Raw genomic sequence first — 24,930 nt, 5'->3', positions numbered from 1 at the left:
CTCCCCATGCAGGTGCGAAACAATGAACCCCACTCTCTCCTCCTCATCTTTAAAATCGTGACGGAGTAAGTGCAGTGCATATACAACGTCCGCTCTGAAATTGGGATAGTCTTGCAAGTTGCCATTAAAATGCGGAACTAGGGCACCCCCCCTCCGTCCAAGCGCAATGCCCTCCGCTCTGGATCCTGGGGCCCCCGCCTTGTCCGCGCGCTCCCACCTTGCCTGCAAATCCTGGCACGTCTTCTCCAAGTCGTCATTCTTCTTCTGCGAAGCAATGACTGCCGATGTGAGAGCGGTAACCTGATTCCGCAATGCAACCAGCTGCTCCTCAGCGCTCATGGCTGCTCCCGTTCGTGAGCTTCGCAAAAAAAAATTTTTGCTTTCAGAGAGGGGACTTACTGTCACGGCCACCCAGGACTGGTCCCAGCTCACAAGAGACCTCACTCCGTTGCAGCTTATTTACAGGAAAAGTTTATTGAAGATTTCTGCTTCTCATACAGTTCAGCATTGTGGCCGTACGTCTGCCACGTTAGACCGCTGCACCACCCCCTGCTCTGCTCTCCACCCTTTCCGGCTGAACACCCTGCTCCAACCCCCTCTCTCTGTTCTCTCCTAATCCTGCTCCCTCCGAGAGACTGACGACTCCACCCCCTTTACTCCGTTCCGGCTGAGACGTCTCTTGCTTCCTCTGTCTTCCACTGGGCTCCTCTCCGCTTCTCCCTTCTCCTCCCCTTTGCTTGATTAAGGTAACCCCCTTTTGAGAATCCTCTGACTCGCTGCTCAGACTCGTGGATTCCCTCAGAATTCCATCATCTTCTTCCTCATCCTTCTGCCCCTCCTCCCACTCGCTCTCCGTCTCCTCTGTCATCTCCTCCTCTCTCCCAGAAACCCTGACATATATATATATATATATATATATATATATATCATTATATGTATGTGATGGTTTATGAAAATCAGCATAGAGGCTTAGAGAGGGAAACAGTCAGGACTTTATTTTGTCTAATTCCGTATATCCTGTTAATTTCTTCCCCTAAGCAGCACATAGCTTAAATCTGCACATCATCAAAAGGGACTTGAATTTGGTTAATTTACTAATTCTGAAAAAGAACAAAAGTTGCAAACATATGTTTCTGATATGAAAATCAGCACGTACAAAGATTTTGTGAAGGCTCTGATGCCCGCTTGCTGCCCTCTTATAGTTGTGCAAAGAGTAATCTGTGTCCCAGTGTCAACATTCTTTACCATTCATTTATCTTTTAACAGCAGTTCTTTGGGGAAAGCAGTGAGGAAGCTCACGTATTCATTACCAGATGAAGCATGGCATTCCTCAGAGATTGTTTTTAGAGGGAAGACTTTGAAGCGTGATGTTTTGTTAATGACTAAAGCGCAGGTACTGAAGGATATACTGAAGGCCTGTCTGCATAGGAACTTCCTACACAAACACCCCATGAGATATATAGGGTACCATACCTAAGAAATGAGTATCATCATGCAAGTGTTAACCCCTATGTCAAAAAGAAGAGTGCCCTTTATGGCTCAGGACACACTCTCTTTTGCAGCCAGCTGACAACACCTGTTTGCAATATCCTAAAAGGAACTAGCCCACACAGCTTCCTTGTGTAGGTTCCTCTTCAGAGGTACTAGAGGTGTGCAGCCAACCCATAATACTGCACAAGAGGATGGAGGCAATTCCCTGGATCTAAACAGCTCTCAGAGAGAGAGTGTTGTGGCTTCATATGCCCAGAATGTTCCACTGCAGTGAATACAAAAGGAGCCTCCCTGAGGTAACAAACCCACTAGTCTTAAAATGTGTGAGTTTGACTTGTGGCCTACCTATTATGGGTCCCAACAGCAGCCAGCTACCACATAAACCTTTGGTAAAATATTAAGAAACATCCACAAAGGCATGTATGGGCTATAGGTGGGTCTCAGACCTAAACAAAAAGTTGAATATTGTGCTAAGAAACAGTATTAGGGGCTGTGATCTGAAGGGATCAGTAGCTTCTCTGCTTTTCAAGTTCACAGCTGTTGACTCTATAATGCTGTTCACACAAGTATTCTGTTATTGTTGAATCAGGTGGGGGGGGGAGGAAATAGATTAATAAAGAAATAATTTGTAATAAATGAGGAACTGAAATATTATTAAGCAATGGTCAGGTATCAACCTATTAGCCTTTGATTGCAAATGGACACTTTATAAAAGGCAGGTTATATTATAATTTCCTTATTCTAAACATAATTTGTTAGGAAGAAGCTGCCTATTTTGTCAAATGCTGCCCTGCACTCCAACTTAGGTCCCTTCCCCGGAAGGTTAGGGAAATCTTCCTTGGATGTAGAATCAGGGATTGGCGATTCAGACCCTGCACTCCCTTTATTTTCCTGACACCCTTTACTCAAATGCCTTGTTCCTTAAAGTCTAGTTACCACTGCCACTGCCCAAAAAACTGGGAGAGGAATGTGTGTGTTTCAGCAAAGCTTTATCGTCAAAAGCTTAGATAGCAGTTCCTGCCAGTGCCACTTCGAAATTAAAGGTAGTTATAGATATTTTTTTTCTTTCCTTTTTAAAAGCTTTCCTACACATACTATGGCAGTGACACCTGTAAGGAAAAAATGAGCCCTCAAGTAAAGAAAACACATTTTCCCCCTTTGAAATATGACACAAGGCTCAAAGAAGCCTGAAAAGAAGGCCAAGAAACCCAGATTGATTTTTCCGAATGAGGCCCATCTTCCCTGTTGAGAAGCAGTGGCCATTAAGTGTAACTTTCTTCACTTATCTATATTTTACAGACTTGTAAATCTGCAGAGTGTGAGAAGAACAGAAACTATATGTGAACCTCCTTCTTTTCTCTCAGACTTCTATTTCTGTTATCTATGTAGGAGCCTCCAAAAGTAGCATTTTGTTCAGTTCACACCCTTCCCTTTTTTAAGGTTTGCAACGTACTCTTAACCCTTCCTCTTTTTGCAAACCACTCACCACTGTTAGCATTATCCTCACTTGACGTTCTTGACCTTTTTCTGTTCTCTAACAGCACATTTCTATACATGTCTACTCAGAAGTAAGTCTTCTTGAGTTCAGCTGGACCTATACCCAGGGAAGTGTATATAGGTTTGCCGCCTAAAACGGTACATTATAGAGTCTTTTTCTTCCACCTTAGGTGCCAGGTGTTGTAGGACTACAACTTCCATCATCTCCTTACCATTGGCAGTGCCGGCTGGTGCTAATGGGAGTTGTAGTCTAACAACATCTTGAGGACATTATGTTGGATACCCTGGCACTAGTACCTTTAAGCTTGCCATATGGTTGCCCACGTTAGGGGTTGCTGATTATGTTTCTTGGTGACTGTTAACAAGATGTATCTACACTGCAGACTTCAACTGGTTTAATAGTCACTGTGTCCATGTGCGTAGCCAGGATTTTTGTTGGGGGGGCACGCCTTTTGTGGGAGGGGGCAGAACCTCAGTTTGCTATGTGTTTTCATTGATTTTTATTGATTTAGAGGGGACAGTTGCCCCTCCATCCCCACCCCGGCTATGCCCATGACTGTGTCTTTTCACAGAACCCTGAGTACTATAGTCTTGTGTGGGCGCTGAAACAGAACGTTCAGGCTCTTGAGCAAGCTACACTTCCAAGCATTCTTTTAGACTTAGAGGATGTTTTGCAAGTTAAACTTGATTAAATTGATACAAGTCATTTTGGGAAGCTCACCATGAATCAGATGAGGCATCAAAGGCCTTTGGAGTGAAATAGGATGCCCTTGCAACAACGTGTCCCTTCCTCCCACTCAGGAACCTTGTGGAAACAGAGACAGGCTGTGTTTCTCTCATGCAATTGGTGGGAAGCATCAGCACCACTGCAGGGGTGTGTTAAGTTTGTAAAACTGATAAGGCAGTGGGAGGGCCTGGGGAGGGAATGTGTTAACTCCCCAGCTGCTGGGCTTGTTGCTGCTCAGGAGAAGGGTTCCTCCTCCTTTCCGAGCCTGTGGTGTTCAAGTATAACAGAAACATCGCCACCCGACCCCACCCATCTTCCCTCCCTCCACCCCTTCTTTTTTTTCCTCCCCCTAATGTCTCAACAAATGAAACAGATTTGTAAAAATGTTACATGAAAATAAATATGAAAGACATTACACTTATGTAAAACAAGAAAATCTTTAATTAAAAAAAATTCAAGTTCCTTGTAATACCATTGACCAAGTCAGGTCTTTGTCCTTTGTCACACAGCCCTTACACTCCCCACCTGGAGGAACAAATTTATGCATTTAAATTTGAGGTGTTGTAGTCTATACTGTGATTCTACCACCTCACTTTCATGGTGAGGTGTAGTCCCTGTAATAAAATCCCTGACATTGTATGATACAGGAACTGTCTCAAAAATACTGTTTTCCCAGATGGTGTCACGATTTTGTATAAATGCCTTACCACATGAAAATAAAGATGGAAATGTCCATATGCTGGATTTGTCACCTCCCAAGAAAATGGGCCTATGTCTTTAATTTATTTTTCTTTTGCAAGCCTCAGTGCTGGTCAGGTATATATGCAGGCCACATCTAAGGTGGTTAGAGATGCAGATTTTATGGGAAACCTATAGTCCAACAAGTGACCATGCAGCCCAGCCCTGCAAGGGCAATCTATATGCAGAAGCCACATTCAAGATACAGATCGCCTTGCTGGATGCACACACACAAAAAGAGATGTGTGGTACTGGGTAGAAAATAAATCCTGCACCCATTACATAGAATTGCACACACCGTAGTCCATGCTGGTCTGCACGTATCTTCAGAACAATGTCAACAAACTACTTGGGAGACAGAGGCATTCAACCCAGTCTTCCTTGCTGTCCCCAAGAGCTGTCATAAGTTTAGTGATAAGCACTGATGTAAGCATTTGTGGATTGAAGCTATGGGGATTAAAACAAATAAGTGGGGAACATGTATAAATCATTTTTGCTCAGCCAATACACAGATACTAAGTACATTGGTACCTCAGGTTACATAGGCTTCAGGTTACATATGCTTCAAGTTACAGACTCCACTAACCCAGAAATAGTGCTTCAGGTTAAGAACTTTGCTTCAGGATGAGAACAGAAATCGTGCTCCGGCGGCGCAGCGGCAGCGGGAGGCCCCATTAGCTAAAGTGGTGCTTCAGGTTAAGAAGAGTTTCAGGTTAAGAATGGACCTCCGGAATAAATTAAGTACTTAACCCGAGGTACCACTGCACAGAGCAGTTTTAGACTGCAATCCAACACCCACTTACCTGGGAGTAATCACCATTCAATGAGATTTACATCTGAGTACAATGTGTTAGAATAAACTGTTCTTTGAACAGATTAAATTATATCTTTTACCCTTTGTTTGTTTTTTACTTATTTCTTTAAAAGTAAAGATTTCACAATAAAACAACCAGCTGTCTGGTGTGTGGAAGGCAGCTTCAGAAACAGCAGGCATTTGGGCAGATTGCAGAATGCAGATCGCTGGAGAGATGACTTGAAGAATGAAATAAAGGCACTCACTAAACCATTTAGCCACCTCAAAGCTAAAGTACTTATAGCAATACCCACCCTAACCCAATGAGAATTTCACTGACACTTTCTCCTCCTTTAATCACTTTCTAATGCACTTTAGGTAAAGGTCCTTTACCTTTGCCTTTTACTTTTTAATGCATTTTCTTCTCTCATTAACAGGGGGGAAAACCAACACAGAAGAAAATTTTTGCACAGCACTATAGTGAGTAAAATTATGCTACTTTTGTTTCCGGCTTTTAATTTCTGGTTTGGTACCTTTATGAATTCTGAGTTGGGAGGAGGGGATTTGTGTAAAGATTTTAAAGGAAGAGCTTTCCTCTCTCTCCTCTTATTGGATAACTTGTGAATTGGTAAATGAGTTGGTGTTAGAGGACTAAATGATGCTGAGTGATTCGTCTAGGCTGGAAAAAACCGATCCACTGCCTCTAATACCATGTCATCCTGAGTGCTAGCGTGATCGTCACATTCTTGCCTTCTATTTCCTGATTATGACTGAGTGCCTTAGTCCAGGAGGAGAATTGCCTCATGCAGCGTGTAGCAAGAGAGCCTCCTGCTGGGCAAATATGGCGAAACATTTAGCACTGTAGTTTTAGTATGCCAATCCATTGTGATTTAGTTTCTGCTCTTTAACAGTACTTATTGAAACTGGAAAGTGTTCCATCTTATACCACCATAATCGGTAGGTATCTTTGTGGATGTGGTATTGCCACATTCTAAAGTGTATCGATTGAACAGAAGCAAATTTCTCTCTCTGCCTTAGTAGTTCATAGAAATCACACAAACATATGGTAGAGCAACTCTTTGTCCCTTCTCTTGGCCTGGCTTATTGGTGTTGTGTTTTTTGCTTGGTTACACTTTGCAGGATTGTATAACCCTGAGAATTTGATACATGAAGCTCAATAGTCTCTAAATGCTGTTCTTGCTTGTTTAAGTACAGATGAGATTGTGATATGCAATTCCACAATGCTTAAAAGGTTAAACGAAACCAAGCAGACTCACATTTCTTTAGATAAAGACCTACTGCACTTGCAACACCTTAAAACATAATATTCTGTTAATGTGGGAGCACCAGAAATAGCAGATTATCATACACAATGCACTGCTACACCAGACCAGACAAAAAGCAAGGAAATGCTGAAATGGCATGCTGCCTCTTTGTCCAGGCTTTCTGCGGGATGAGGTTTAAAGCTGATTGGAATAACTTGCTTTATTTGTTCACCTGCTGCCGTGTAGAGTCTTATTGATGTTTTAGCCCCTCCCTGGGGGTGGGGACCCGAGACTCTCCAGAGGCTGGACTCCAACTCCAGCAGCCCCAGCAGCTCAGGATCAGGATGATGGGAGTTGTAGTCCAGCAACACCTGGGTTCCCCATTCCTGTTACTTAGCCTTTAGAAAAATTATTGATGGTTGTTTTAAAGTTCTTGCCCTGGAATCATTTGAAGAAGGATCAGTTATAGAGATGCTAAATCAATAAACCAGCCCCAGGTTTGCAGATAAATGGAAATAAATATCATTTGGAAGCTTCAGACCTCACTTTGTCATCATATTTCATTGTAGTGGAGCAACTGTCCACCTGCAGAACATAGTTTGTTTCAAAGTGGCCACACAAAAAAGTCCATTTGAGGGCTTTAGCCTTTACATTTTTTCGAGAGGCAGACTATGGGTCATCTGATGACACCTTCTTCAGGTCGGCACCTGGATTGGTTCTTTCAAAACAATTATCAACTTTTGAAGGTTTAAAGAGCATTTTCTACAGTGTCCCTGCAGTATGTGCCTTTGCTGGATGCTTCCGAATGTAAACAGTAAGGTTCATTAGATGCAGCATTCAGTTAATCTTGCCATTATGACACATGCTCATCTGGATTTGTAACAGAAGACATGTTTTAACTCGGAGAAAAGATGTACTTTTAAGGTGATAAGAGAATTTATTGTCATAACAAAATAATCCTCAATAAACCTGGGTATTTTCATGTCTCTCTTTAATATACATAGATCCATAGTCCTGGCATGATGATGCAAATTACTGAAAGATGATATAGTAAATTCTGATGTATACATTAAAATGCAATACCTGTGACTCCAGAAGAGCCTTTAAGCTCTTTCCAGTCTCTAGCATGCATTCTAAAATACTTTATAAATCCACATTAAACTGACAAGCCAAAGAGATTTTACACTGATGTGGGGCTTTTTCCTTATTGGAATTATTCAAGCTACTGTGTTTTGAAAATAGGAATAGCTTGATACATGTCAATAAATGGGACAATTTATTGTCCCTCACCTCCCAGTGCTAAACAGAGGGACCACAATGGAGGATTGACTTGAATCTTGAATCAGCATCTTTTATGCATGTCATTTTCACCTCTACTTATACCTACAGCTTTGAGCTTTGTGGGGTTGGGGCTTGTACCCTTCATTGTGTCAGATAAGGTAATAATCTGAGCATTATCTAAATATAGGGGTTTGTCTTTAATCATCTCACCAGCTCAACTGTTTTATCTGAATCTCCCTCCTGAACAGATAAATCTAAATTGCACATTTTCTAAACCGCTTAGCTTAAGGGCAAATCTTGCAGGTATCCTCAAATGACTGTCTTGAATCTTTTGCACCTGTCTAGCACCATCTACTGTAACTTATTATATTGTCTTCAGTTTCTGTGGCAGCATGCTTATGATTGTTTCAAGATCCCACATAGTGTTGCTAACACTTCGTAAAAAGTGTGAAGTTTGTATTTGCTCACACAAGGGTAAAAGAAAAGCTAAATGGCAAGTGTGTTCATCTTTCAGAAAAGGCAGTATGCATTCTGTATGCTTTGGGCTGCTGTAGATTTGAGGCACCTTAATCTTCTGCATTGCCTCTTCTACAGACCTCTGGAAATCTGTAGACTATGTACCATTGTCCGTATAAGAGTTTATTTCCCTCTTCGTCTTCAACCCAATTCACATGCTTAGTCCTCACATGGGACTTTATTACTGCAGATTTTCTGAAATGTGACATTTGAAATTTGCTGACACATAAAGATTGCTGAAGACATCATAAGCCAAGAGACTTTCACGTGGGGTAGTATCAGACATAGCTTTCTGTGAGCACTGACAAGCAGCTGATTCTGCAGAGAGCTGTACAGGGCACTTTGAGGCCCCAACAGTCACCTGGGAATTGGTGCTTGTAGAGAGGAAGAGCTTTGAAGCCCCAGCAATTAACTGATTATTGGGGCTTCCAAGTGCCACATACAACACAGGATTTTGCAAGTGTTGCTAACCAGCCGATAGGCAGTGCCTGCATCTCCCCTTTTGGCACAACCATATATTTACCTGCCCCACACCTGACATCATATATGGCATCAGGTGAAGGGCATGTGCATGTGGCTTGGCCGAAACAGCCTTATGGGCCAAATGGTGGGCCTAATCAGATCTGTGGGCTGGAGGTTCCCTAATATATCTACTCAGATTTAAGTTGTATTGAATTGAAAGGGGCTTGCTTCCAGGTAAATAGGGTTAGGATTGCAGCCTTATTTGATTACTAAATCACAGATAAGTAGCTGGTTTGTCCATTAACATGCAAGCAGGAAAGCTGACCAAGATGCTTCATTAGGTCATAATGCAAACTTCAAGGACCCTAATGAAGGAGTAAATATTATTTTCAAAAGGATCAAATGGGTTCATGGAAGATAGCTATTAGCCATCATTACGCTGGGAACAGACAGTGAATGAGCTGTTGCCTTCATGCTTGGGCATATGTCTGGCCATTGTTGCGTATAGAATGCTGAACTAGATGGTGCAGTCCAGCAAATGTGCTCTAATGTTCTTTTTGATTTTTACATTGCCCATTCTGCTATAGCAAAATATATGCAAGGCTGTTCAACATGCAGTGAGAGAGGGGGAGGTTGAGATTTTGAAACGTAATATTGTATATTTGGGCAGGTTCATATCCTCTACTTTCTATCATCTTCTGGCTAGGTAGATTCCTCTTCTTTTGGAGAAATGCAGGATGAATTTGCTTAGATTTTATCAGGACAAGCTACTAGTTTTGATGTGATGTTTTTAATCCAGAGGCATGATTTCAAAAAGTATAGAGGAAGAAATAAGCATTTGCACTTCCCACTATGACTGACATCTCTAGCACCAAGGATATAGATCTCATTTGATAGGCATGCCTAAAAATGTTCTAGGAAATGAACAAGTAACAGTGCACATTTTCTTTTGTTTTTATGAGCCAAGGAAGGATGGATGAGAAACTGATGGATGAGAAATTGATGGATATGTCCATTCTGGCTTCTCGCTGCTTCTTTGTTTTTCCATTTTCAAGTTCTTCACTTTTGTGCATGAGTTTGCAAATTTCCAGTCAGCATTTTAGTACAAATTTCTCCTAACATACACATTTTGAAGCAGTTTCTTGTAATATATGCATTTTTCTGCACATTGTTTGCTTGGAGAACTGCATCACAAAAATTAGAGAAGTGTGAATTTTAAAGGATAGCTGTGCTTTGGTTCACATGCCATTTCAGAAAGTCTGAAATGGGTAGGTTCATACTGAGATCCAAATCAAACCAAATATCTCCTCCATGGTAAAATGTTACATTATATGCACCCTAGCCATAAATGTATTATAATATGGATGAAGAGGACTTTTTGAAGATACCACCACTTACAGAGACCTGTTTGATGGCCATGCATGATGGTGGAATGTGCTGCTTTCAGAGCTATGGTCGGTCCAACTCCCTACTTTCTCTGCTTTTACCAAAGATATGATGGCACATCTTTTTAATTTCGTCTTTTGCATTTTTCCTAGTATTGCTGCTTGTAATGTACTTCATGATGCTCTGCTGATTTAACAGTGTTTATAATGCTGTTGTCTTGATTGTATTTATTTGCAGTACACTACTTTGGTTGGTTTAGAGAAGGGTGGCAAAAGTTGTTGTTGTTGTTGTTGTTGTTGTTGTTGTTGTTGTTGTTGTATCCTCACTATTCCCTAAAGATGCTGTTCAGAATCAGAACCCTCTTGAACTAGACAATTTGAACTAGACTTGCTTACTTTGGCAAACTCTGGTACTACCTAAATAGGAACACATCTTTCAGTGGCAGATTAGCCTTGCTAAGACTATTCAGCCAGTCTTACATAATAGGCTCACCTGTCTTTGCCCAGATTTGTAGAACAGGTTGGATGAGAGCCCCTTTTTCTAAGGCACAGGCTATGCATTTTTCATTATGATCGCACAAGTAACCCTTACGATTCTTTACTTGCCCATTCAGGCATGGTAATTAATTTGCTTCACAGTATTTAGAGTATTATTAGCTCTTGTGATCACTTCTATGGTGGGCAAGATCCAGCAAATAACCATGATTTTCAAAGACGGCCAAGGAAGCATCTTATTGTGGTCCCAAAGGTGCTTCTGGGTGTCCCAGAAAGAACTACAGTATGCACATGCTACAACCAAATATATGCAGGTTTTCTGCCACTGCAGTGTTTTATAGCTGTCAGTGGATTTATCCTACAGTCCCAGCATTCAGTAAAAGATGTCTGGAGGAGATTGAAGACCACTCTTCCCAGGATTACCTTGCATTTGCTAGTTTAAAAATTATTGCAGCAGCATTTTTCATTTGTATGCATGGAGAGAACCTGGATTTGCTGTAAATTTGTATTTCAAAGCTGATTTCTTTGTCCAACATCATTGGCAGTTTACATTCCTTGTCCCATACCCACCCCAGACATGGGAGATGCTGAGGAAATTGAAATAAACATGGAATAAAAACATAATTTTGTTCAGGTGGGTAATAAATCAGATGGAGAAATAGTTTTGCATGGGAAATGGAAAACATATGTTGTATTCCTTGAGCTTCATCCTTTTTAGTTTGCCGCTTATATGGTGAATCTGATGAAGGAAAACAAGAATATATATCACAAAGAAAATAATACAAGCACAGGCGCTCCTGTTCTAAACCTTTCAAATGGGCAGGAAAAAGAGGGGTGTGGGTGTGACATTGAAAAATAGTGTATGAAACTTTTATAGCCATCTTAGCTGTAAAAATAGCCATCCTGAAATGGCAACTGCCTAGGGTCAAATGCACAGCCTCTTTGTGTTCCTGGAATGTATATTGAAACAATTCTTGCCTATCTCTGATTTCTCTTTGAACTAAATCTACCTATCCTGCCAAAATCTGAATCAATGTCACAGCAGCGGAGACTAACTTTATTTACCCATGCCTCACCAGTCAATTTCCATTCCTTACACACACACACACCAGTCTTTGAAGGGCTAAACCAGATGTGACAGAGTTCAGGATCTTTTTTCCTCAGACCTCAGCGTTTGTTTGTTTAATTTAAAGCAGTCTTGGAAGGCTGTGATTGGGGAGTTAAAGACCAGTGGAAAGAGGTTGCTTAGGCTTTCCACCGTCTGCATTTGTCTGCTAAGAGTTCCCCTCCCCAAGCAACTTAAGTAATTGTCTTGCAAGGGTCACTGCTGGCAAAAAGGATCCACCCCATTGTAAGGGAAGAACTTCTGAAAGTAAGACAGAAATGAGTAAAGCATAAATGTTGGCATGTCTACAGCCATTTCAAATGTGTCTGTGTAGAATACCAAGACAGAACACAGTCAAACGCCACAACACTTTTTAAAAGAAGGATAGATCATGGGTATAGTCACTTAGGGACCCAGGTGGAAGTGGTGGTGCCATGGACCCCTTTTTTGGCAGCCAGTTTCGAGCAGGGGAGGCAGACTCAGTTGGCCTTCAAGCAATGGTTTTTCCACCTGTCTTGCCCAAGGAACCTTTAGAAGGGAGTTGTTGCCATGGGCATTATGTGTACAGTGGTACCTTGGGTTAAGTACTTAATTCATTCCGGAGGTCCATTCTTAACCTGAAACTGTTCTTAACCTGATGCACCACTTTAGCTAATGGGGCCTTCTGCTGCTGCCGCGCCGTCGGAGCACGATTTTTGTTCTCATCCTGAAGCAAAGTTCTTAACCTGAAGCACTATATCTGGGTTAGCGGAGTCTGTAACCTGAAGCATATGTAACCTGAAGCATATGTAACCCGAGGTACCACTGTATGTATATTCTAATGAGCTGAACAAAGTGAAAGCTTATGAGTCATGGGGGTGTAGAGAGAGTGTGTATGACCTTAACAGTGCTTAGTTTATTTTTTGGTTACCGGGTATGTTGTTAATATTGTTTTATAGAGTATAAATGCTGTATTGATTTGTCAATCATATAATATGACTTTTGCTTTAATTGTAATGTTCAGCTTTCTGGGGAGTAGATTGGTAAGGTGCTGAGAAATCTTTAAAAATCACAAAACTACACTCCCAGGAAGTTTTAGGGAAAACTTTCGTTCTGGAAGTTAAAGTGTATAATCTCAGACATGGGAGTGAGGCAGCATGGTGTCATGAAGGGACCTTGCATTTCTAAATTTGCCACCACACTACTGGGACAGATCAACCAGAAAGGTGTGACAAGCCTTCTGCTGATTGGAGCAGACAGGAGACACGAAGAAGTTAACCATACAAATTTACCAGCAGATAGGTTGCCAACAATAGGTGGTTGCTACACTACTTCTCCTTTTCATCTAATACTAAGGAAGCCATTATGAGTTGGATGAGGGCTAGCAAATGGAGACAATAAAGCAGACAATACAAAGGTTCTCCTGGTCAGCAGGGAGATGGACTCAGAATAGGGATCAGTTCCCATTTTGAGATGGGATAATACTCCCCCCTCCTGTCCTTGAGCACTAAAGACTCTTCCACTGGTACTAAAAAAACCAACTTCCAGGGCATGTGGCACCCACAAGAGGACCTCGCTTGATGACCTAAAGGCTTGAACATGATGATCTTGGAAAAGGACATCTCACAGGGAAGCAGATCCCAGGCTGTTCAGGGCTTTACACTTCAACAGCAAAACCTTAAATTAATCAGAAAGCACATTTTAAAATGTTAATTAAGACAAGTACTTAAAAAACTGCAGATGGCAGGTGCTTCCTTAGAAAAGGCATTCCCTCTTCTCTCTCCCACAGGAGCAAATGCTTCTTTTGAGATGGTGACTGTGGTGACACATGCATGCATCATCTGAAAACAATGAAAGTCTGCCTTTTTCTTAATACCTATTGCTTTAAGTCATATGCAAATTTATATCAATTTGATTAATTAATCACTTTAAATTCATTTGATTAATTGACTAAGATTTCTTAATTGGGTGATGGCCCTGCTTGCAATGGTGTGAAATCTTTATATATATATATATATATATAAATTGTAGGAAGCTTTGCACGTGAGCAGTCTTCAAATTACTATTTTTCCAAGCCTGTGAAAATATTGTTCTTCAACGTGTGGGTAATGAAAATGCTGTGGGGAAATGGCTTTTGACAACTCACCATGGTAAAAACACAGCACCAGTTCATGTGCTTGAGGCCAGTTGCAATGCCCTGGTCAGGGTGATGACACAACAGGAACTTTCCCCTGACTTAGAGGAGGGTACGCCAGACACAAAGGAGGAATGTTGAACCATTTTAAAGAGAACGGCAGTTGTGACTGTTGGAGATGGCTGAGGGAAGAAAAAAGCATAAGAAAGAAGCTTACGGAAGCAAAAGCAGGAGAAAGAAGAGCACTGCTGCGACGGGCCAAAGGCCCATTGAGTCCAGCATCCTCTTTCCCACAGTGACCACTGCCATTTAGATACAAGTGGAAAGCCCACGAGCGGGCATGTTCCCTAGCAAGTGGTGTTTAGAAACATAGGCTGCAGAAACCAGAAGGTACATGCAGCCATCCTGACTACTTGCTGAGCTGATATTTGTCTAATTCTCTCTTAAAGCTGTCAAAGGTAGAGGCAGCAACCACATCTTGTGGCGACAAATTCCACAAATTATCCTGAAAAGTCAATAGGCAAGATAGAGAAGGAAAGCAAGGCAATGACTAAAAATGAAAGGCTGAGCAGCCACCAGCCCAGCACAAACAACAGCCAAGGTATCCAGAGGCGGAGAGAGTATGTAGGAGAGAGACTGGGTCTAGGAACATAAGCAGATCCCTATTGGATCAAGGTCAGCATCAGAGTGGCCAATCAGATGGCCATGGGAAACCTACACGCAGAACATGAGCTTTTTAAAAAAGCAGCCTTCTCCCCACTTGTGATTTGCAGCAACTGGCAGTCAGAGGCATACTACCACCAACAGTGGAGGTGGAGTGTAGCCATTGTGCCTTGTAGCTATTAATAGCCTTACCCGCCATGTATTTGTCTAATCCTCTTTTAAAGCTATCGTTGCTGGTGGCCATCACAAAATCACGTGGGAGCAAATTCCATTACAAAGCTACTCACAATCTTGGCTCTAGTTATATAGCATTTGTGTGTAGGGAAGATATTTGATTTTTACTGTAAACCTATCCCTGCTCTGATGTTGTTAACTCAAGAAATATTATAGACATTATTATTAGTTTGGCTTACTTTAATAATGGCCCAGAGAGGGACTTTTCATGAATGTCAAACCCTTTTTTGGTATAAGTATCCCCCCTCTCAAAGTACCGTATATTTTTTTTTTACAATAGGCTGCTCCTAGATGGGATGAACCTCCTGCCATAGCCTAAACTGCCCTATTGACCAGGACTCCTCTTCTCAGCCCAGTCCTAAAAAAAAGTAAGCAAAGAGAGAAGCTTTGGGTTTTACTCTCCCAAAGCTCAGAAGGCAGAGTGTAGCAAAATCTTAGGAAATATCCCTATAATGCAGGGGTAGCTTTTACCAGTGTGGTGTAGTGGTTAAGAGCTGTGGACTCGTAATCTGGTGAACTGGGTTCACTTCCCTGCTCCTCCACATGCAGCTGCTGGGTGACCTTGGGCCAGTCACACTTCTCTGAAGTCTCTCAGCCCCACTCACCTCACAGAGTGTTTGTTGTGGAGGAGGAAGGGAAAGGAGAATGTTAGCCGCTTTGAGAATCCTTTGGGTAGGGATAAAGCGGGATATCAAATCCAAACTCTTCTTTACATCCATGCAGTTCTAAGAACATGGGGAAGCTTCTAGTGATAAATTGCATAAAATTACCTTCTAAAACTTAGAAAGCCAAATGCCAAAATACAAAGATTTTTATAGAGTGGGAAGGGGAAGACAAGAATTACATGCACAGATGAAGTAAGTAAATGTAATTCCGCTAGCTACATGTTACTTGCTTGAACAGATTTTTGAGTTTGGAGCGTGTGCAGAAAGTGGCCTTTATCTATTGGGTGGAGAAAAAGGAAAATCTTTAACATATTCCAAGAAAAATGTCACCTGCTGAATTTTGGCTCAGCTCTAATAAATACACAGTATGCTATTCACCACAATTATCCTCCCACCATTATATCCATTCTTGTGTGGTTTATAGAGGGCTTGTCCTGACTTAAGAAGGCTATGGCTCGTGTCCAGTTTTCTCCTAGAAAGACTCATCATACTTAGGGGGTTTAAGCCCATTCATTGGCCAATAATAATGTTCAGTTGAATACTATAGGCACAGCATACTCTTGATGCTTGGAACTCCCCTGTGACCCACCAGCTAAACTGGTTTGCAGAGTTACTCACCTCAGTGCACATTTGCTCTGAACTGCTGAGATTTTCCCATGCAGCTGAATAAATATAATTGGTAAGTGCACTTCTCTAGAGTACATTACATTCTGTTCCTCTTTTCTGACGTCTTGCTCTCTGAAGCATGGGGTGGGGCTGCACAGTGAAGGACTTTCACAAAATAAAATAAATGACAGTAATGCAGGCTACAGAGAGGCTCCAAGTGAGAGAAAGTCTGCAATGCTCCTTGAAATGAAGGGAGATTTCTGCATTTAGTTGAATGAAAGAATGTGTATGCTTTACCACTGAAAAATGTGAAATTTTAAAGTATGGTAGTCTAGGAAGCTGTGTTTTTTTACCCATGTACTTTTAAATAAAAAATGAGCATCCATTCTAGCAACTGGAGAAGCCCTATGGTTCAGTACTTCCATGATTCTGAGCGGCATTAACCTAGGACCATAAAATCACTCAGGAAGGCACTGAATAAAAATGAATGCCTAGCAGAAAAGAACCAAGATTAGAAGATTCATGGGAAGGAGGCAACTGAGTTTGCACTCAGTCCTGCTGGAGTTCATAAAAGGACCAGAGTATGTATTATGTACATCAGGGTTGGTATCCTGCAGTAACAAAACATGAGTGTGGCAACTGACTTCTACTGTGCTACTGACTTCCCTTGTGGGTTTAGCTAAGTCACTTTAAATTAATTTCCAAAATGGGCAGTCACAGAGACAAGGTTTTCCAGTGAATCATGTTTTTGTTTCAGAGTTCCTTTGGCTCACACTGCAACTTGTATTATCACATGTTAGAAAGGAAAGGGATTTACTGGGCTAACCCAGCAGCAGAAATGAAGCAGAGGGGTTGGGTGGGATGGTTGGGGAGGAGCTCAGTATGCTCTGTGGTGTATGTGGATAGAAGATTTTGAGATGGAAAAACAATTGTGCTGACTCTCATAACCTTCTATAGATTTGTTTAGATCCATGTGTTGAAGTGTTAATATTAGAAAAAGGAAGCACCTAGAGACTCGAGGTGGAGGCAGGACATGTGTTGCCTGTAAAGGCCTGATACTTAAGCTGATTTAACTTTATTTGGAAAGCAGTGAAGATGGAGGCGAATACCTAGCAAAGTAGAATGCCATGGAAAGTCACAGGAGCCAACGCCTAGGGACCGAGCCCCCACAAAATTGATGAGCATCGTCATTCAAATGGTGTGTGTGCACCGTGTCTTGTGATCAATTATGTGGGGCAGGGCTTACCTTGGCCTACCCCCAATATTTTATTCAAGTTGGCACCTCTGGTTAAAGGTCACAGGGTAAAGCACAAGCTGTAGTATGAGCTAACATTACTTTCTTTTCCTGTCCGTCTGGGCTGATACGTAGCAATGGAAGAGAGATTAAACATCTATACACATCCATTCCTAGCAGAGAAACTATAATAACTCACCCAAAGCTATGGGTCCTACTCATAATACAAGTGATAAAAATTGATTATCCATTCCTACTTGTTTCATGGGCCATGGCTGTTTTTTCACTGGGATCGTAAGTTGGTTTATACAGAGGGAGCTAAAATTATTTAAGCAGCAGAGTTGAAGCAGAGTATATGCTGCCCATAATGATGATCTCAGGCAGTTGTAAGGAGTAACTTTTGATCTATGGAAGCAGTCCTGATCAAGGCTCATTTGATTTTAAAGAGAGAGTTGCAAAGCTCTTCTTCCTGTGTGCTGACACAGCTGCAGCAGGGTGGGTTTTTTTTTTGCCATCTTTCAGTGGTGATGCTGTCAGAACAGGACTTTGGGCTGGAAGTCCAGGGCCACACTTCTTTAAGCAATAAATATGTATCAGGACCTTTCCAAAAGATGTGGAGGGATTCTTATAGGAATAGGCCTAGACTACTTACAATCTCCAAAATCAAGATCAGAAATTTAATGACACCTAGAAGCTAGTACAGTTTGCATACATAGAACTAGTGTTGTAAAGTTCTAATATTTCAATTTTAGTACAAGGGGGACTGACATATTCTGTACCAGCTGCAGCATTAGAGTAGCTGGGTGAGGGGTAGCCACTGGGGATGTGTGATTTGGAGGCAGGGAAAGGGCTAAGCAGAATAACCCACTCCCTCCACTCCCCTGCTGCTTACAAAAGCTGCTTTTCCCATTCTAAATGGGCCATGGGGAATAATGGTGTCTTACTACCATGGTATGTAGGAAGTTTTAAGAAGCTGGGTTTGAATGCCTCTATCTCCTTTATTCCTGTGTACTGACTCTGGCATGGAAAGAATGGTGCTTACTGTGTGAGAGAAATTAATGACTGCCGTTATTCAACCCAGCTCTGCACGAATTAAGAACTAAATACTGAACTATTTAGAATATAGAAACACTCCTAAATAATTTTTTTGTGAGTGGTGGGGACAAGCAATGAAAGGTGCCTATCCATAATTCTATGTGCGTATGATATCCAAAAATACACTGCAGAGCCCTGGACAGAGTTGCCCACTCCACACACAGGTCACCCTTGTAGCTGTGTCTTCAACTTGAACTGCTAACTTGGGGCATCACAGGGAAGTATTACCTGATTCTTGCAGATCACATCACTGTGAAAGGGACCACTACAGGGTTGTATAATTCGTAGCCCTAGCCTTAAACATTTCAAAGCAGTTCTTCTGAAATTACACTTATTTGTGTCTGGTCCCCCAATGGGTTATGCAACATCAGGCAGGATACAAAAGGGGGCAAAACCCCCACCATATTGATAATAAAATTATAATGAACCAAAGAGCCAGATTTTCCAGGGTTTTCAGCTTGCTGGGAGTTAGAAATGAGGTAATGGGGAGGGCAGGTAGGGACCCAGAGGATGCAATAAGAGTCAGATGCAATTTGGGGGGGGGGGAGTGGTTGCGGGAGAATAGATGCTCAGCAGGTATTTATGGGCACAGATGATCTACGTTTAGGATGAATTCAATTCATGAAGTCTGATATGTTGCCTAAAGCAAAATTATAATTATTTTCCTCCAATGGGTAGTAGGGGGAAAGGGTGGGGAAAAGGTATGATAAATGGGTGGAACCGTTTTTTCCGAGTCCTGAGAAGACCATAATATCAAAAGCCAATTAAGGTTTTACCCTTGGATTTCAACCTAAGAACTTGGACCAAGCCCTTTTCAAAGCATTTCAAGTACTAAATGGTGTCCATTAATGTTTGATGGAACAATCATATTTCTGATATATATTTAAGAAGGTGAAGTGATGGGCATTTCAAAGTGATAGAAAGAGGGCATTTTAAAAAAACAACAACACATAATTAAGACTTTGTAATAATGCCATCCATGTGCCCATGAATAAGAAATCTGAATTGTGTACAAACAGAAATTCCAAAATGTAGCACAGAAACAAAAAGTGAAAAATGGCACCATTTTGCCATCTAGTGTAGAAGGTTGATACTACAAGTTAGTATTAAATGCTGTGTGCAATTAATTCCCACACAGTATCTTGAAAGCTTTAATTCCCTACTGCTACCTAGTATTCATTTTACTGATGAAGATTTTAATGGGAAGCAGAGAGTTTCATTGTATAGCGAAAATTACAGGAAGTGCAATTTCCCCCTCCCCACCGCTTACATCCATGTGCAAATAAGGAAGCCACGATAAATATTTGATGGCTAATGGCTGTGCAACTGCCATCTTATAAACCTTATCTTACTTGCAAGTGGTTCCACATTTTAGTGGTGAGGGAGGAAGAAGTCATCTGTGCAGCTTTGTGACTCATTTGAAAACCCTCTATTTAGCTCATCAGACACTTCCTAAAAGAGGCTGTTAATAGCCGTATTTAGTCTTACTCACATGTCAGACCATCGCTGAGGAGCCATTCCCCTGTCATGTGCTATTCACACCTGGCACTTGTATGTTCACCATGAATATCTGCAGGAAAGGAGCCTCTGTAGGTACATCTGTACTTGCAAAGGCTTTCGTGCAATCTGGTTCTCTCCTTTACATGCAAAGGCTCTGCCTCTGCAAGCATTCACGACGAATGCACAGATGCCAGGTTGGGGCTACTGGTTATGTGCAATGTTACTCAGTTCAGCTTGCCTGACACACTGTTCTAACACATAAGTGAAACATCTGAATAGGGCTATTATCACTCACCAACATATTTTGGTACAGAGCTGAAACTGATTAAACGCCCTCCTTGAGATGAGGCTGAAACTGCATTCCAGTTCCTCATTTAAAAGTTTGAAACAACTGCACAAGGTGCCTAAATAAGGAATGGAAATCTGTATGCTCTTGCACCCCAAAGTAAGCTTGGGCTACCTCATCTCATGCAATTTGATAATCTGGAGACTCTTCTGTTCAAGAAGACCAAGTGTTTTCCCCAGTGAAAAGAGCTGTTTTTGTGCCAGACACTTGAATGCATGATGACCAAAAGCCACACTTACAAAGGTTCATGCTGAGGGGATGAGTGTTTAATTTGCTTATTTTCAGGGGTACCCAGAATAATATGGATCTGGATGGTTCAAAAATACAATACTCTGGTTAAGGGAACCCAAATTTGATGTGTATGATACATCACTATACGAGCACTAAGTCCCCTTTTGGATCCATTTTACATTTAAAGCACATGGCTTCTCCCAAATAATTCTGGGATCTGTGGTTCCTGCCTCAACAGTACTACAGTTTCCAGCACCCTTAACAAATTGCATTTCCCAAGATTCCTTAGGAGAACTCATGTGCTTTAAATGTATGTTCCATATGCTTTAAATATATGATGTTGACAGTGTTAGAAACTGAGATATGAAAGATAGGAGCTAAATGGCACCTTAAAGCTAGGTTATGGGCACAACAACGGAATGTCTTGGTGCACTTTTTTATAACAAGAATGCAAAGCTGAAAATGAATGAACTGCAGCTAAAATATTATGTTCACTTTTCACATGCTCTAGTCCTTTCTCTGCCCACTCCCCTAATATTCTTAAGAGGGTCTCTTCTCCAGTCTTCAGAGAGTAACTGGAAGTGGGGTGGAAGAAAAAAGTCCTCCTTTCCTTCCACTCTGCAGTTTTAATCTGAAATTGTAGGTGCAGTACTGCGCCCAGAGCTCAGAAACTGCTTGCACTAATGAAATTCCCTGTTGTAAAATGCGCCTAAAACAATGGGAGTTTCGAACACTGGATGTGGATCTGCTCCCAGTGACTGATGAAACAATTGTATATATGAAGAAATTGTTTCATTGTTTTTAGCGTTTGTAAAGGTGGTTTTCTTGTTTTAAGAGTTAGCTGAAATGGTTATATTGTTTCTGGAACTACTGTATGTTTTATTCTGTTTTTAACTTGTATGATGCTTTGATGGCTTTATACTATGAAGCAATCTATAAATTGTTAAATAAATAAAATAACTTCACAATAGCCATGTGAGGGAGGTAGGCTAAGAGCTGGTGGCTGACCCAAGTTAGGAAGTGAGCAAAAATAATGAGAAATGAGTTTAAAATATGAAATTACACATCCTCAGAGTAATTTCTTTTGAAGGTTACCAAAATAGTTTTGTTTGTGTTTTGCTAAGAGTTGTGCAACTGCATGAGCTCAAAGTATTTTCATGTGTGCGGTTCATGAAAGTTTATCTTACTATACAGTGGAACCTCGGGTTGTGAACGTGATCGGTGCGGGAGGCACATTCGCAACCCGCAGTGTTCGCAACCTGCAGTGCTGCATCTGCGCATGAGCGGGGTGCATTTCGGTGCTTCTGTGCATGCTCAAAGCACGATTTAGTGTTTCTTTGCATGTGCGAGCGCTGAAACCTGGAAGTACTTCGGTGCGTCCATAACCTGAAAACACGTAACCCAAAGCGTCTGTAAGCCGAGGTACCACTGTATAATAAAATTGTAATACTTTGGGCATGTTGTAGTTGGTGTGGCTGCCAATAAGTGGCCACACAAACTGCTGCATGATGACAGAACAGCATGTGGGCAGCCCATGCAGGCAGGTCAGCTGAGTGAGTGCATGGGCAACCCAGGTGAGCTGCAGAGGAACAGACAAGGCAGAACAAGGCAGCAACCATCCTGCTCTGATGCTGCACATCTCACACAATGCTGCCATTTCAGCCTTAGCAGCACTGGAGGCTGAGGAAGAGAAAAGCAGCAGCAGAGCAGGATGATTTGGCTTTGGCGAAGCAAGCAGGCAGATGGCTGAGGCCATCAAGGGGGTAAGGAGGAGATAACTGGGAATAGTTGGCGCCAAACAGGTGGGCTGGAAAGAGGAAGGTTGGGTCAGTGTGTGGTGGGCTTTGCAACCCTTTCTGTGCTTCCCCTGTTGTCTCTGCTACTGGCGGGGGTGGGGAGGGTAATGAAAGGGAGAAAGTTTTTAACCTGTAAGGGGTGTGGTGTTTGACAGGGGTGTCAAATAGGATGGGTTGGCAAGCAATACAAGCAAGTGTACAGCCCTTATTGTAATACCCTTGCTAATCTTGAGGTATCTTAGAGGTGTTTTCTGGTACCTTATTTTACACAGTCCTTTTAATCTGGCCTTGTAGGCACTGAACCACCTGGTTGGAAGGAAATACCTGTAGCAATCTAGAAAATGTAAGGACTTGAAAATATATTGTTTCCTTTTTATATATGAAAAATTCAGATTAGGAATGTGACAAAGGGATAAACTTGTGACAAAATGGTACAGGACTCATTTCTACAATATTAGTAATCTAATCTATAGAGTATTCTACCCACATTTCTCCCCAGAAACAATAAAACCATCATGGGAATGATGCAGGAGCACAATGATATCATAAAAGATAGTACACCAACTGCTAATTTGGACTGGACATTGGAATCTACTCCAAAATGGTTATCAGTGTAGGCCAAGTAGTTTTCAACCAGTGTGCCATGGCACCCTGTGATGCCTTGGTCAGGGGTGCTGTGGGCAACACTGGCCTCTGTCCCTCTTTCCTTCCCTCCCTCCTCTGATGCCGTCTTGCATCTCTGTTTCCCAAAGGTTTGCACATCTGTTTGTTGCAGCAGCCCTGGCTACAAGCTTCTCAGGAGAATGGTGCCTCTAAAGCTGGCCAGGGGGTGCTGGTTGCCAGGAACTGAGGTGGCCTCAGAGTAAGCAAGCAAGCAAGTGGGTGAGGGAGGTGGGCCAGCCAGTCCATCAGCCCTTGCTGTTGGGAACGGACAGACAAGTCCCAGGCATCTGTGGGGCAGTGTGAGGAGGCACCTCTCTTTGAGGGATGGGGGTGGGGTGCATCTCAGAGAGTAGGGGTGGCAGCAGTGGCTGCCCAGAGGACTCCGAATGAGAGGGGAGAGGAGAGGAGGCTGAGGGAACACTCCACAAGGGAACGTGTTTGAAAAAGGGTGAGAGGCTGCCTGCTTTGCAGGCAAGGGGTCACATAACTGGGCTCCTGAGCCCCACAGGGGTGCTGCAGAAAGAATGTAGTTGGTCAAGGGCATCTCCAAAAGGTTGAAAACCCTTGTGGATAATTAATGTTTCAACCAAAAGAACCACCAAAATGTCTTTAAAGTAAGAAGCTGTACTACCATTGCAGGACCTATGCATGTCTTTTATTTTTAGATCATGGTCAATTACTTTTTAAAAGCACACATACAGACACCTTATTTCACAGCCATTGTGTTCTAGGGCTGAATATGCATGTTCGGAGGACAGAGAAAGACAGAGGAGGAGGGAAGACATGGCATTGCCTTTTTGTTTTATATTTTATCATTACAGATTCTGAATGTGTTGGGTCATTATCCATTGAAAGCAGGTCGAGTCTCCATTCATTAGTCATCTGCCACCAGCACATAAGCCCGAGTGTTCCCTTGGCTGGTAAACAAGCATAAAGAGCACTGTAACACTTACTAATTAGTTTCCCTATACAGTATTTCATCAGCATGCTTTTCATGATTACTATTATCCTCACAGTGAGAATCACTAAATACTTTGGGTTTGCAAAAATGTGAATTGGAAGGAGAGAGGTTTCCCTGCTCTTTCTCCCTCCAAATGTCAGGCATCTTCCTTTATAGATGTATTTGTTGCAAAGATACAAATGCAAGAGCAACCTGTCTGTAGCTGGCAGTTCAAAACATGCACAGGAAATGGGCTGGGGCTAATTAATCACCTCCTTTTCCAAACCTCAAAACAGACTTTGTTCTTGTAACCCTTCACTGCCCAAGGCAGTGGAATTTGTATGTTTCCTTTTAGACAGAGGCCACAGATTATATGGCCTTGCCTAGTTTTGGACAATTAACAGTTCGGTACAAGCTGCAGAGCCTTAAAGTGTATTGATGTGTCTTTGTGTGGTAGGCAACTAAGTTTTACTCAGAGTGGATCTACTGAGAGTAATCTACTCGTGTTCATTCATTTTAGTGGGTCTACTCTGAGTAAAACTTAGTTGAATATCCCCATTTTGCTGCCATTGTAAACTGATTTTTAGGATGACCTTGTGGTATATAGACATTTCATTTTATCCTGCTATTCTGCCAAAGAGTTTGGGATATTGTAACTGTATATCTCCCTTTTAACCTCATAATAACCTTGTGGGGTAGGTTAGGCTTATGGGGGGGGACTGGGGAGTGTTGGATATTTGCAGTTTAGTAGCGCTGCAGAGAGCTTGCTGGGGAGACCATTCATAACAAGGAACTCAAAAAATGTTAACAAGGTTTTAATAACAAAAACAAAAACTCCTTTTACACTAAAGACAACAACAACAACAAACACAACACAACACAACACAACACCACACCACAACACAACCACCAACCCAACCCCCAGGGAAATGAGAGAGCTAGGTGCTGCTCTTTATATACTACATCCAATTGCTGACACAGCACAAACTAGCAGCACTTGCTATGTTTCACAGCTGTAAGACTGGGTCTCGTTATTTGCCCTGGCCCTTAAAGATATACACAACTTGTGAAACAATAATGAACCTTCAC

At 41.9% G+C, this 24,930-nt stretch overlaps 2 long non-coding RNA genes across 6 annotated transcripts in view; one reads left to right on the top strand and one right to left on the bottom strand.

Annotated features, from left to right (window-relative positions):
- The first annotated feature begins 1,576 nt into the window (after positions 1–1,576).
- The window catches only part of LOC309368706, a 143,991-nt gene continuing 120,637 nt past the window's right edge, over positions 1,577–24,930 (top strand). The window contains exons 1-2 of the long non-coding RNA XR_014167865.1: positions 1,577–1,924; positions 5,684–5,726. This is a non-coding gene — a long non-coding RNA (uncharacterized lncRNA). The remainder of the gene's footprint in view (positions 1,925–5,683; positions 5,727–24,930) is intronic.
- Positions 7,486–24,930, bottom strand: part of LOC309368714 — a 28,366-nt gene continuing 10,921 nt past the window's right edge. Inside the window, exons 1-4 of one of the 5 annotated variants that reach the window (XR_014167892.1) lie at positions 19,858–20,053; positions 13,881–14,050; positions 13,299–13,411; positions 7,486–11,389 (exon numbers count right to left, since the gene is read on the bottom strand). This is a non-coding gene — a long non-coding RNA (uncharacterized lncRNA). Of the gene's footprint in view, positions 11,390–12,562; positions 13,412–13,880; positions 14,051–15,236; positions 15,252–19,857; positions 20,054–24,930 lie in introns of those variants that run through there. The other 4 variants (XR_014167893.1, XR_014167895.1, XR_014167894.1 and 1 more) reach the window with 4 other exon arrangements.

This window comes from Podarcis melisellensis (assembly GCF_964234715.1).
Source record: "Podarcis melisellensis genome assembly, chromosome: 4".
NCBI classification, from domain to species: Eukaryota; Metazoa; Chordata; class Lepidosauria; order Squamata; family Lacertidae; genus Podarcis; species Podarcis melisellensis.
The sequence above is the reverse complement of the archived record's forward strand: the minus strand, read 5'-3'. Positions and strand labels throughout refer to the sequence as shown.